Raw genomic sequence first — 12897 nt, 5'->3', positions numbered from 1 at the left:
TTAGCAAGTCAAATCGGTTCTTCTCATCCTAAGCATTTCATTGTACTTGGGTTAGCCTTGTTTTGACCCTGTGTTAACCTTGCATATGACAAACACAAGTTGACTTGACTTGAACTTGACTAAACACAGTTTGACTTGTCCATCCATCACTGCCCCATACATCAGAGCTTTAAGGATTGCTTTCTGAGTCTTCCATCCTGCCTCTGTCTCCCGTCTAAATCACGATATTCCTCAGCATTTTTCCCTACTAACAAGCACCAGATCCATGAGGTGCTAAAGAAGCAACACCAATCAGATAAGATCCTATAGCGTCTGTGCATTGGGAACTGGTCCTAAATCAATCATCATCTCTGGTTCTCCAAGTAGTAGGGGCTGCGGGGTCTGGAGAGTGGTTTTCCACCGGGTGTTAGGGAATCACTCAACAGGTTTATCTGGAAAGGTTCAAAAATAGCTGCTACAGCAAAGGGCATTTCCAGAGAACTCACCTGCTTCCTGGTCCGTGTCTTCCCTGTGCGGAGCTTGATGTACCTTGCGATCAACTCGTTTCGTCCTGCGAAGTGTCAGAAAAAAATGGTATTATGAAATAATTTTCATCAAGGTCAACATTTTTAGTCCAATTGTTTTTAAGTTCATTGTGATAACTTTATTCAAATTTGTACAAGCCAGGGTTGAGTTTCATCATTTATAAATCGCTCCTACTGGGCTAAGAAGTTGTATAGCTTTTAATTTTAGTGTCTTTTGTCCCAAAATTAGAAAAACATTCAATTATGAACAAACTAAATAGACAAGCTGATGCAAGACCTTCTGTTCTGACTGCCAGGCCAGAACTGACAGTGTGAAAGAGGTGAATGAGGAAATACATCCGTAGAGTTTATTTATGAGTTTTATATTTATAGAACAGGGAACTCTACTGGGCTAAATGAAGCAAAAAATAATAATGCTTAAACACACATCTAACTATGTTAATGTTTGAAAGTGTTTGCATGCATAAATGTAAAAATAGGTGAGCAAACATGTGTGCAAAAATCAGGCATCAAGCTGTCAAGTGTGTCAACACTGAACGCTGGAAGTGTAAGTTTATCATGTTAGTTTATCACTATGTGTACACGCCTGTCTGTGTGAGGACTTGCATCAGTCTGACTGCCCCCCGGAGCGGTCACTGAGCTCATATCTTTGCAGTGAGTATGTGTCTGAGTGCAGCTGACAGACAGATCATGCTGGTGAAGCAGGTGGAAACAGTGGCCATGCGATCCTCAGACCAGACCTCAGACAGGCACGATACACGCCGGTGACCATGAGGGTCAGGCCATGAGGCCATGAGGCAGCAGGTGTGTGTCAGGGTTTATGGATTATGCCTTTACCCCCACAGTACATTTTGAACTTAGCCCCCACATCCTAATTCAAAATCTGTAATTGCTCTCTAGGGCAACAGTCATGTAGTTTCTGTCATTCTTGTTTAAATAGAAAATCCAGTTTTGTAAAAGAAAGTTTGAACATTTGTGTTTGAGCCAGCTAGACCACAGAAATGTTCAGAGCTCTTCAACATGATTCAGCCATGTACTGTTAAAATAAACTGTTGCTCAGTCATTCAACAAAAGTTCAGCTTTGTTGCTTAGTACATTCAGATTCTAGTCACTTTTGGGGCAAAAGTTTTTAATGTTCACTCTGAATAGATCTTTTATTTTTATTTTTAGTTCTTTGGTTTAAAACCTTTGGCAAAACAGAAACATGATTAATTAAATAATGTCACATTGGCTGTTGGGAAAACTCATTTTTTTTTAATTTGCAGACTCTAAAGAGACTAATCTTACAAAATTACAAAAAAAATGTATGTATGTGGCAGCACGGTGGTGCAACTGGTAGAGCTGCTGCCTCTCAGCGAGCAGGTCCCTGGTTCAAATCTCGGTCCGGGGGCCTTTCTGGGTGGAGTTTGCATGTTCTCTCCGTGCATGCGTGGGTTTTCTCCGGGTACTCCGGTTTCCTCCCACAGACCAAAAACATGCATGTTAGGCTGATTAGTAACTCTAAATTGTCCCTAGGTGTGAGTGAGAGAGTGAATGGTTGTTTGTCTCATTTGTCTCTATGTGGCCCTGTGATGGACTTGCGACCCGTCCAGGGTGTACCCCGCCCCTCGCACAGTGATTGCTGGACATGGGCACCGGCGACCCCCGTGACCCAAAATGGAATAAACGGGTAAAGAAAATGTATGTATGTATGTATGTATGTATGTATATATATATATATGTATGTATGTATATATATATATATATATATACTACCAGAGGTCTGGGAGTTTGAGAGTTCTGCACAGTATTTTAGCTGTGCCTTGGACTTCACTCTTATAGACAGAGATCTTAAGGTTGTTCCTGGGATCTGTTGGAGCCACTCTTCCAGTATGGAGGTCACAGCACCAAGAACTCCAGTGACTACTGGGAAGACTGACACTTTGACTCGCCACAACTTCTGTATTTCCTCTTTCATTTATTCATACTGCTCGAGCTTCTCGTGCTCTTTCCTCATGTTACAGTCACTTGGGATTGATACATCTACAGTATCATCACTGCCTTCTTCTCTTGCTTGTTAACCACCACAATGTCCAGTTGGTTTAGCAGTCACCTGTTTGTCAGTCTAGATCTGGAAGTGACAGTATTTTAACACTTGGTTTGGTGGAGTCTCCAACTTTGACTGTGGGATTTCCAATCCATACTCGGCACAGATGTTCCTGTGCATTATTCCAGATGTTCCTGTATATTATTTCAGCCATTTGGTGATAGTAACATGTATGCTTTGCCTGTCTGGATCTTACATTCAGTTATTATTTGTTGGACAGTCCCAGGGGCATCATTTCACAGCCTGCATCTTGGATCTTGTCTGATCTGGTAGATCCTGGTGTGCTTCTGTGATTAGTGTCTCTGTTGTGTCCTTCTGTCCAGTCCTCTCTAGCCACTGGTAGGATTTGTTGTTAACAGCCTCTTCCACTATCTGCCAGTGGTACATGCTGTGTATGAGGCTTATCTTACCATGATAGCTCCTCTTGTTCCACCTCTTCTGCATTGGATTTCTGCAGCTGTCTGAGACATTCACTCATCAAATCATCACTGTGGGCTTTCCTTCTGATATACTCTAAGATCTTAGTTGTTTCATCCTGTGTAGTAGTTCAGACACTCACTAGTACTATGCCTTTGTCCTTTCTCATGTATAGACTCAGGTTGATGGACTTAGGGTGAAATCTTCTATGCACTGTGAGGAGCTTTCAATTCTTGATGCCAGTAGCTTCTATGTCCTCCTTTGGCCAAGCTGTTATACCAGCTGGGTATCCAATGCCTGACAATGCATACTTGTTGATGACTCAGACTTTGCTCTTGCCATTCAGCTGGTTCTTTAGGACCTGTCTTACTCTCTGTAGGTACTTGGTTGTGGCTATGTTTCTTGTGGCCTCATGATTAACATTTGCTTGTGGGATTTCAGTGTATTTGCAGCTGTCCCGAACACTTGCAGTGTTTCCTTTGGGTACAGTAGTTCAACCCCTTCAGTTGTGATTATATTGCCTCTCTTGCATACCATTTTGCTGCATTTATCCAGTCCAAATGACATTCCAGTTTCTTTGCTGTATATCCTGATGAGGTGGATCAGTGAGTTGATGTCTTGCTTATTTTTGACATAGAGCTTGATGTCATCCATATAGAGGAGGTGGCTGAATTTGTATCCATGGCCACTCTTTGCAATGATCTGGCTGATGGAGTTCAGGCCAAAGTTCTTGATGAAAGCTCTTAGTGTCCAGTTGATGTATAGTCTCAAGCACTCCAGCATCCATGTATGTGTCATTGAGTAGGAATAGGCTGTCCTATAGTCAATTCAGGCAGTTCACAGATTTGTGTGTGTAGTCTTACAGTCTTGAGCTATGGTTCTGTCGACCAATAGCTGGAGTTTGGCTCCCCTGGTGTTGGTGCCAATTCCCATCAGTGCCTTACTCAGGTACTGACCCATGTGCCTATTCATCTTAGTTGCTATGATGCCTGATAAGAGCTCCCATGTTGTACAAAGGCAGGTAATTGGCCAGTAGTTAGATGGGATTGCTCTTTTCTGGGGGTCTTTCATGATCAGCTAAACTCAAAGATCTAAGACTTTCTAAATACACAATAGGCCTTTATCTCTCAAATGTTCACAAATTAGTATAAACGTGTGTTAGCGAGCACTTCTCCTTTGCTGTGATAATCCATCCACCTCACAGGTATGGCATATCACGATGTAATATCTAATCAGCAGATTAGACAATATGACTATTGCACAGGTGTGCTTTAGGCTGACCACAATCAAAGGCCACACACTTATTTGTGTGCTTTGAAACACTCTTTGGCATCATATAAATATGACTAAATACTTTTATAAACAATACATTAGGATCACCCATGTGCTCATAGCACTCTAGCACTCAGCTAGCTGAGAACCTAAAACTGATTATCTAATAATATGGTCCTCTGGACATTAATGTCAGGAGGACCAGATTTAACTTTTTTAGATTTTTCTACCTGGATTATTGAGCATGTATCAGGCTAAAACTGATTAATTAATGTTTATTTATTTTGTGATTTCACATCAGGACTCAATATTTAGTTCTGCACTATATTAGTTTGGAGAATTGTTTTATTTTTCAAGTTGTATTGAACCTATAGCAACCGAGGCACGTACTAAACCATCGTTTACCTGTAATTATACAAACCTTCACAGCACCAGCAGACATCTATAAGTTAGACTGGTGGTGTTAGAACACAGTCTGTGATTCACTGATACACATGCAATAAAAGAACATGTTAACCATATCTATTCTGTAAAACACAAGCAAAGTTAATGCATAATACAAATCTATAACATACTGCTCGCTTCAGCTGGTCTTACATTTTTTAGGTTTGAGTTGAGCTTGACCTTGGAGAAGGCTGCAGTCTGATTAGCAGTTAACTTGATGATTCTCCAAACAAATAATTTTCTAATTACATCTACAGTAGGTGAAATACTGACTGCAAATAACTATCTTGCAGAGCCCAGTTTAAAAAAATCAAAACTATGCTTTTAAGTAAAGCCTGACCAATAGGGAAATTTTGGCTATCGCCGATGCTGATATTGGGAGGGCAGGCAACTGCCGATGACTGATACAGTGGCTGGAAATTTACGAGCTTTGTTCACCCCCAAGAATCTAAGCAAAGAGCGAGTGGAGCGGGAATTGTTTATTTAGTGCGGCTTTGAGCAATCATGAAGCTAAACAAATCAGATCCACACTATAGTCCCACTCTAGGTTTACAAGTGGAGCACTGGTCATAAAACCAGTCTTCCTAAAGTGCGTTCACATTTTCTATCCTCCACTATTCACCATAAAGTTATCAAGTGTGTTACAAAAATATAAATTAAACAAAGAAATGTCCTCCCTGTTCATTGTTTCAACAGTCAGTTGATGGTGAAGGTCTAATTAGTATTGACCACAGCAGAGTTTATTTTTCTTTGCAGAGAAGTAAAGATTTCAGACAAACAATACATTTCATTGAGAACGACAAAGATAATGTTACTAACAATGATGTTTTTTACATCTACGTTAGATTTATTGTACTGGATAAAGTTTTACAAGACTATAGCCTATGCTTGGTTATCTAAACATTAGCTTGCTAATCTAAAAAAGTTCAATCTGGTCCTCTGGACATTCAAAAAAACAAAAAACAAAACAAAGCAAAAAAATATAGAAACGTTTCGTCTCTCATCCGAAAGACTTCCTCAGTCTGAGGTGCTGTATTCAGCTCAGTCTCTTAAATAGCACCTTCTCAGAGTGGATCAACCAGTTTTGTTGCTGACAACCAAAACCAGCTGCTCACATGATCAAGAAGGACCATCAGCCTAACAATGGATCATTAGCACACTGATGGCTGTTTACTGTTCACAGGGGGTTGAGTGATACTAGCAATCACAGCATTGTAAGAGGGGGACAGTTGAACACGTAGGCCTCCACCCCTGTTTAATGATGGACGATTTCTTTTCACAAAGATGGCCTCCTTTACTCCTCTCTCAAACCATTGTTCCTCTCTATCCAGGATGTGCACATCTTCATCCCTGAAAGAGTGGCCGCTGGCCTGGAGATGAGTGTAGACCGCAGAGTCCTGGCCTGATGATGTTGATCTTCTGTGCTGGTCCATCCTTTTGGCCAGTGGCTGTTTGGTTTCCCCGATGTAAGACTGATCACAGCCCTCCTGACACTGAGCAGCATACACAACATTACTCTGTTTGTGCCGGGGGACTGGATCTTTGGGATGAACCAGTCTTTAATGTATTTTGGGGTTTAAAAGCCACTGGGACGTTGTGTTTAGAAAATAAACGTCTCAGTTTCTCTGATACTCCCTCAACATATGGAATGACCACTGGTCTGGGTCTGGGTTCCTCCTTTTCACCTGTTGGCTGACTGGAGTCCTGTTTGGGTTTCTTCTCTGCTTTCAGGAAGGCCCAGTTAGGATATCCACATTGCTCTAGAGCCTGTCTTGTGTGGGATTTCTCCTTCTGCCTTGGTCCTGAGTTAGTGGGGACGCTGTCTGCTCTGTGATACAGAGTCCTGATGACTCCTAACTTGTGCTCCAAAGGGTGATGGGAGTCAAACAGCAAATACTGGTCTGTGTGGGTGGGTTTGCGGTACACCTCAGTTTGCAAATGTCTTCTATCAGAGACTGAGACCTCACAGTCCAAGAAAGCCAACCTGCCACTTTTTTCATCTTCTCGTGTGAACTTGATGTATTTATCCACAGAGTTGATGTGGTCAGTAAAATGTTGGACTTCCTGAGATTTGATTTTAACCCAGGTGTCGTCAACGTACCTGAACCAATGACTTGGTGGTGTCCCTGAAAAGAACATCAAGGCTCTCTTTTCCACCTCCTCCATGTACAGGTTGGCAACAATAGGAGAAACTGGAGACCCCATAGCACACCCATGTTTCTGCCTATAATATTGCTCCCCATATGTGAAGTAGGTTGACTGCAGGCACAGTTTCAAGAGTTGACACAGTTGTTCTGGGGAAAGCGTGGTCCTGCTGCTCAGAGTGGTGTCTGATTTTAATTTTAAACTGACCACCTCTACTGCATCATCAGCAGGAATGCACGTAAAGAGTGATGTGACATCAAAAGAGACCATTGTTTCATCAGTCTCCATGATGACATCCCTCACCTTATCCACAAAGTCCATGGTGTTCTGTATGTGGTGTTCTGAGCTGCCAACTAAAGGGATGAGTACAGACGCCAGATATTTGGAAACATTGTAAGTGACAGAGTTAATCATGCTAACAATTGGTCTTAAAGGTACACCTTGTTTGTGAATTTTAGGTAAACCATACAGACTAAGTGTGGCCTTGGTTTGAGAGTGGCATAAAGGAGGCCATCTTTGTGACAAGAAATCGTCCATCATTAAACAGGAGTGGAGGCCTCCGGGTTCAACTGTCCCCCTCTTACAATGCTGTGATTGCTAGTATCACTCAACCCCCTGTGAATAGTAAACAGCCATCAGTGTGCTAATGATCCATTGTTAGGCTGATGGTCCTTCTTGACCATGTGATCAGCTGGTTTTGGTTGTCAGCAGCAAACTGGTTGATCCACTCTGAGAAGGTGCTATTTAAGAGACTGAGCTGAATACAGCACCTCAGACTGAGGAAGTCTCTCGGATGAAAGACGAAACGTAGCTACATTTTTTTTTTTTTTCTTTTTTTTTTTTTTGAATGTCCAGAGGACCAGATTGAACTTTTTTAGATTTTTCTACCTGGATTATTGAGCATGCATCAGGATATTAGCTTGCTAACTTGAGAGGCACATAGCTAATGACAAGCAGGTTGTAAGATTGAAAATAATGTATTATTGTTGATTTGTTTTACAGCTCAGTTAAAAGAAACTTACCAGGCTCTGTTCAGTAAAATATTCTACACAGTATAGCTTCCTGCTTCATCTGTGCTGAAAGTGAAACTTAAAATCAACGGACATGACTTGAGAGTAGTATTCATGCGCCCTCTGCTGGATACATTGTACAATTATGGCTGGTTCCAGCATTTTAGGGGTGAAAATTAGAAGTGTTTATATCAGCACATAATGGGACAATTATCACCGATACTGATATATCCCCAAACGTCTGTATCAGCCTAAATTATCGGCTCTACCGATATATCAGTCGGACTCTACTTTTAAGGGTACGACTCTTCAACAGATAAAGGAAATAAATAGGAGAGTCACAAAATATATTTTTCCCCAGGGTGTACCCTGCCCCTCGCACTGTGATTGCTGGACATGGGTACGAGTGACCCCCGCGGCCCAAAAACGAAGAAGCGGGTAAAGATAATGGATGGATGGCAGGATGCCCATTTATCCAACTTATATATGTAAGGGCTGTTATAGTCCTATAGTCTCACTGATGGTATAATGACAGCTGTAATTTAAAAAAAAATACAGATTAAATCTTGTTCAAAGTACAGAGGAAAAAATAGGTTAATAAGGATTTTCTTTATAAGAACAGATAATAGAAAAGAGGGAATATTTTACAATGAAGGTGAAATGAGGCAGATTCTACAACAAAACTGGAAATTGCTCGAAGGAGTGCACTAAAAACAGCACGAGATGAAAGTGAAAGTCTGACAGATTTTTTAAAAAGACAAACAAGGGGAGGATCCGTGGTGTCACTGGACGCAGGAAACTGGGTTAGGACGCATGCGCAGTCCAATGTTTTCTAAGCTGTAGTGGGGTTGGATGTGTAGAAGGGAACATCATGTACATGCACTGCTTGGTGTCCTTGTCTTTACATGGCTCCATGGAGTGATGCTGCCCTCTATTGCCTTGTCCCCCTCCCATTTTGGGTCTGCTAAATTTCTCTGCAGTATCACCTGCCCTGCAGAGCTGGGTGCTAAATTAGCCTTTATTGTGTGCTGGCAGCTCAGAACATCACAGCTCGCTAAGCCCACAGGGAACTGTCTCACATGTAGGTCAGCCATATCAACGCTGTGTCCCATCCCTGCTGGGATGCTGACTCAAACTGCCTGCACAAATGCAAGGATATTTGATTAAAAATAGATTGTTTTTGTTTGAATTATGCAGCTTTGGTGCTCAATTTATTCCCAAATCCTTTCAGCGCATGTAGTTTATCAAACTAGCTGACTCCAGGCTTTTTTTTTTATTGTCCCCTGTCACAACGCAAAAAGGGGGAATTGAACCTACCCTTTGTCCGTTCATTCATGAATGTTATGGAAGCAATAATTAAAAAAAATAAGTGAGGCGCCCACTTCCATTTTTGTGTGCATTTGCATCTAGGCATAAAAAATATTATTTTCAAAATCTGGGCTGACATCTCAAAATCCAAGAAGGCTGTTGCCATATTTGTAAATCTAGTAAGCATGATAATTTGAAAAATAAACAACAGGCCAACTTCCATTTAAGTGTGTGGCTGCATCTAGATGTAAGAAAGGTCACCATTGAAAATTGGGTTGCCACATCAAAATTCAAGATGGCCACCACCATAGATATAAACTGACCACCCTGATCATTTGGGGAAACTAAGCTTTCTGTTTTTAAATTGCTTCAATGCAATAAATTAAAAGCTATATTGCTTCATTTTCCTCGAATGACGGAGGCCGAAGATTAATCTGTGGTGTCCAAGGCCACCATTGGCCACCCCCTGGCTCTACCACTGCTCCTCTCCCCTTTGCAGGATCCGTCACTCTGAGCTGCCTCAGACAAGAAAAACAAAACCTACGTCTCTTCTACTACTCAGTATAACGTTTATCTACTTGAGTATTTTTTCCCCAAAACATTTGAGTTTACTTAAATTGTCTGTTTCAGTCAAGAGAAACACTCATCTCCAAACCTACAAGCATTCACTGTTCAAACCCCTCAGTGACGGGACATCAGCGTCCTGCTTGTGAACTCTTTTGTAGTCTGGCTCGTATTGATGGATGGCTCAACCTTCAAGTTGTTGGAAGAATTATCTCCAGGTTTGCAGTACTCATAAGCTATAATGTTCATCTTACTGATGTAACAGCAACCCTAATTGGAGATGTGCACTAAATGTTCAGAGACAGCAGCAAAATAAATATTAGAGGAAAATGATGTGAGAGGGGAAATGTAAAGAAGCAAAAATGCATCAGCAATGAAACAATAAAGAGAAAGAGCTTCAGGAGTGGAACTGTGTGTTTGTGTTGTGTGTCAGCGGGGAGCGGGAGCTCAGCACAAACTTTGCCTCTGTTAATTTCTATTAATAAAAGCCATGTAGGAGGCTGAACCGTCAGCCCGAGTCCATCCACACAACACTGAACAGAACTCAGCTTGTCAGTCTGTTTCAAATAGAAAGGTGCTGAATGGATAAAGATGGAAACGGTTTATATTAGAGCCCGACCGATATGGAACTTTTTTCTATCGCTGATACCGATGTTGGGAGGGGAAGCCGACCGCCGATAACCAATATAATGGCTGAATATGTTTGAGCTTTGTCCACCCCAAGAATCTAAGTAAACAGCGAGTGGGGCGGGGCTTGTTTATTTAGAGCAGCTGTTAGCAACCATGAAGCTAAACTAATCAGATCCACCTTTAATTAGTCCCACTCTAGGTTTACAAGTGGTACACTGGTCATAAAAACAGTCTTACTAACCTGCGTTCACATTTTCTAACCTCCACTATTCACCATAACATTATCAAGTGTTACAAATATATAAATTCAACAAAGAAACACCTTTTCATTGTTTCAGACAAAATATTTCAGACAAACAATGCTGAGGACAACAAAGATAATGTTAATAACACTGATATATTTTACATCTACGTCTTCTATTGTTCTGGATAAAGGTTTACAAGGTAATAGCATACTCTAGATTATCTAAATGTTAGCTTGCTAACTTGAGAGGCACATAGCTAATGACAAGCAGGTTGGAGGATTAAAGATAATTTATTATTGTTGATTTGTTTTATAGTTCAGTTAAAATAAACTTACCAGGCTCTGTTCAGCAAAATACTCTACACAGTATTACTCCCTGCTTCGTCTGTGCTGAAAGTGAAACTTAATGCGAACAGCCAGGACTTGAAAGTAGTCTTCATGTGTCTTCTGCTAGATACGTTGTACCGTTACGGCTGGTTCCATCATTTTAGGGGAGAAAATTAAAAATGTTTATATCGTTAAAACAATGGGACAATTATCATCGATACTGATATGTCACCAAAGCCTAAAATATCGACCCTACTGATATGTCAGTCGGGCTCCAATTTATACACTGCTCAAAAAAATAAAAGGAACACCTAAACAAAACAATGTAACTCCAAATCAGCCACAGCTTTTTGGAATCAATGTCAACAGTTAGGTAGTAACACTTATTGTGAGTCAGTTTCAGCTGCTGTGCAAATGGAACACACAACAGGTGGAATGAGAGGCAATTAGCAAGACAACCCCTATAAAAGAGTGATTCTGCAGGTGGTGACCTCAGGTCAATTTCTCTGTTCTTGTCCTTTCTGGTTGAACTTTTAGTCACTTTTTCATTATGTCAGTGCTGTCATACATAGAGGCATCATGAGGCGTTTTTTTACAGCCCACTGAAGTTGCTCAAGTAGTGCAGCTAATCCAAGATGGAACATCAATGCCAGTGGTGGCAAGAAGATTTGCTATCTCTCAGCACAGTGTCCAGAGCATGGAATAGGTAGCAGGAGACAGGTCAGTACACCAAGAGACGTGGAGGGGACCGTAGGAGGGCTACAACCCAGCAGTAGGACCGCTACCTCGTCCTTTGTGCAAGGAGGAACAGGCTGTCCACTGCCAGGGCCCTACAAAATGACCTCCAGCAGCCCCCTAATGTGCATGTTTCCACTCAAACTGTCAGAAACAGACTCCATGAGTGTGGTATGAGGGCCCGACATTCACATATAGGGCCTGTGCTTACAGCCCAACACTGTGCAGGACGATTGGTGTTTGCTAGGAAACACCAAAATTGGCAGATTCGCCATTGGCGCCCTGTGCTTTTCACAGATGAAAGCAGGTTCACGCTGAGCACATGTGACAGACGTGACAGAGTCTGGAGACACCATGGAGAACGTTATGCTGCCTGCAACATCCTCCAGAATGACCAGTTTGGTGGTGGGTCAGTCATGGTGTGGGGAGACATTTCTTTGGATGGCCTCACAGCTCTCCATGTACTAGCCAGAGGTGCCCTGACTGACATAAGGTACTGGGATGAGATCTTCAGACCCATTGTGAGACCATATGCTGGTACTCTGGGCCCTGGGTTCCTTCTTATGCATGACAATGCTAGGCCTCATGTGGCTGAAGTGTGTCAGCAGTTCTTGTATGATGAGGGCATTGATGTTATGGACTGTCCTGCCCGTTCCCCAGACCTGAGTCCAATTGAGCACATCTGGGACATCATGTTTCAGTTAATCCACCAAGGCCACATCGCACCACAGACTGTTCAGGAGCTAACTGATGCTCTAATCCAGTTCTGAGAAGAGATCCTTCAGGAGAACATCCGCCGTCTCATCAGGAGCATGCCCAGGCGTTGTTGGGAGGTTATACAGGCACGTGGAGGCCACACACACTACTGAGCCTCATTTAGACTTGTCTTGAGGAATATTCACTGATGCTGAATCAACCTGTCATGTTATTTTCTACTTTCATATTGAGAATGAAGTCAAATCCAGATCTCCATGGTGTAATAATTTTGATTTACATTGATAATTTTTGTGTTATTTTCTTCTCAATCAATTCTACTGTGCTAATAATAAAGTTTGTCAATGAGAATATTTAATTAATTGAGGATGTGTTATTTTAGTGTTCCCTTTAATTTTGTGAGCAGTGTATATATATATATATATATATATGTGTGTGTGTGTGTGTGTGTGTGTGTGTGTGTGTGTGTGTGTGTGT

The 12897-nt window shown here is 41.7% G+C and overlaps 1 protein-coding gene across 1 annotated transcript in view; it reads left to right on the top strand.

Annotated features, from left to right (window-relative positions):
- The window catches only part of snap25a (synaptosome associated protein 25a), a gene marked incomplete in the record, with an annotated part of 73278 nt that overhangs the window by 55293 nt on the left and 5088 nt on the right, over positions 1 to 12897 (top strand).

Source organism: Nematolebias whitei, chromosome 12 (genome assembly GCF_014905685.2).
Source record: "Nematolebias whitei isolate Nwh7 chromosome 12, NemWhi1, whole genome shotgun sequence".
Classification (NCBI taxonomy): Eukaryota; Metazoa; Chordata; class Actinopteri; order Cyprinodontiformes; family Rivulidae; genus Nematolebias; species Nematolebias whitei.
This window is presented reverse-complemented; position numbering and strand designations above follow the sequence as displayed.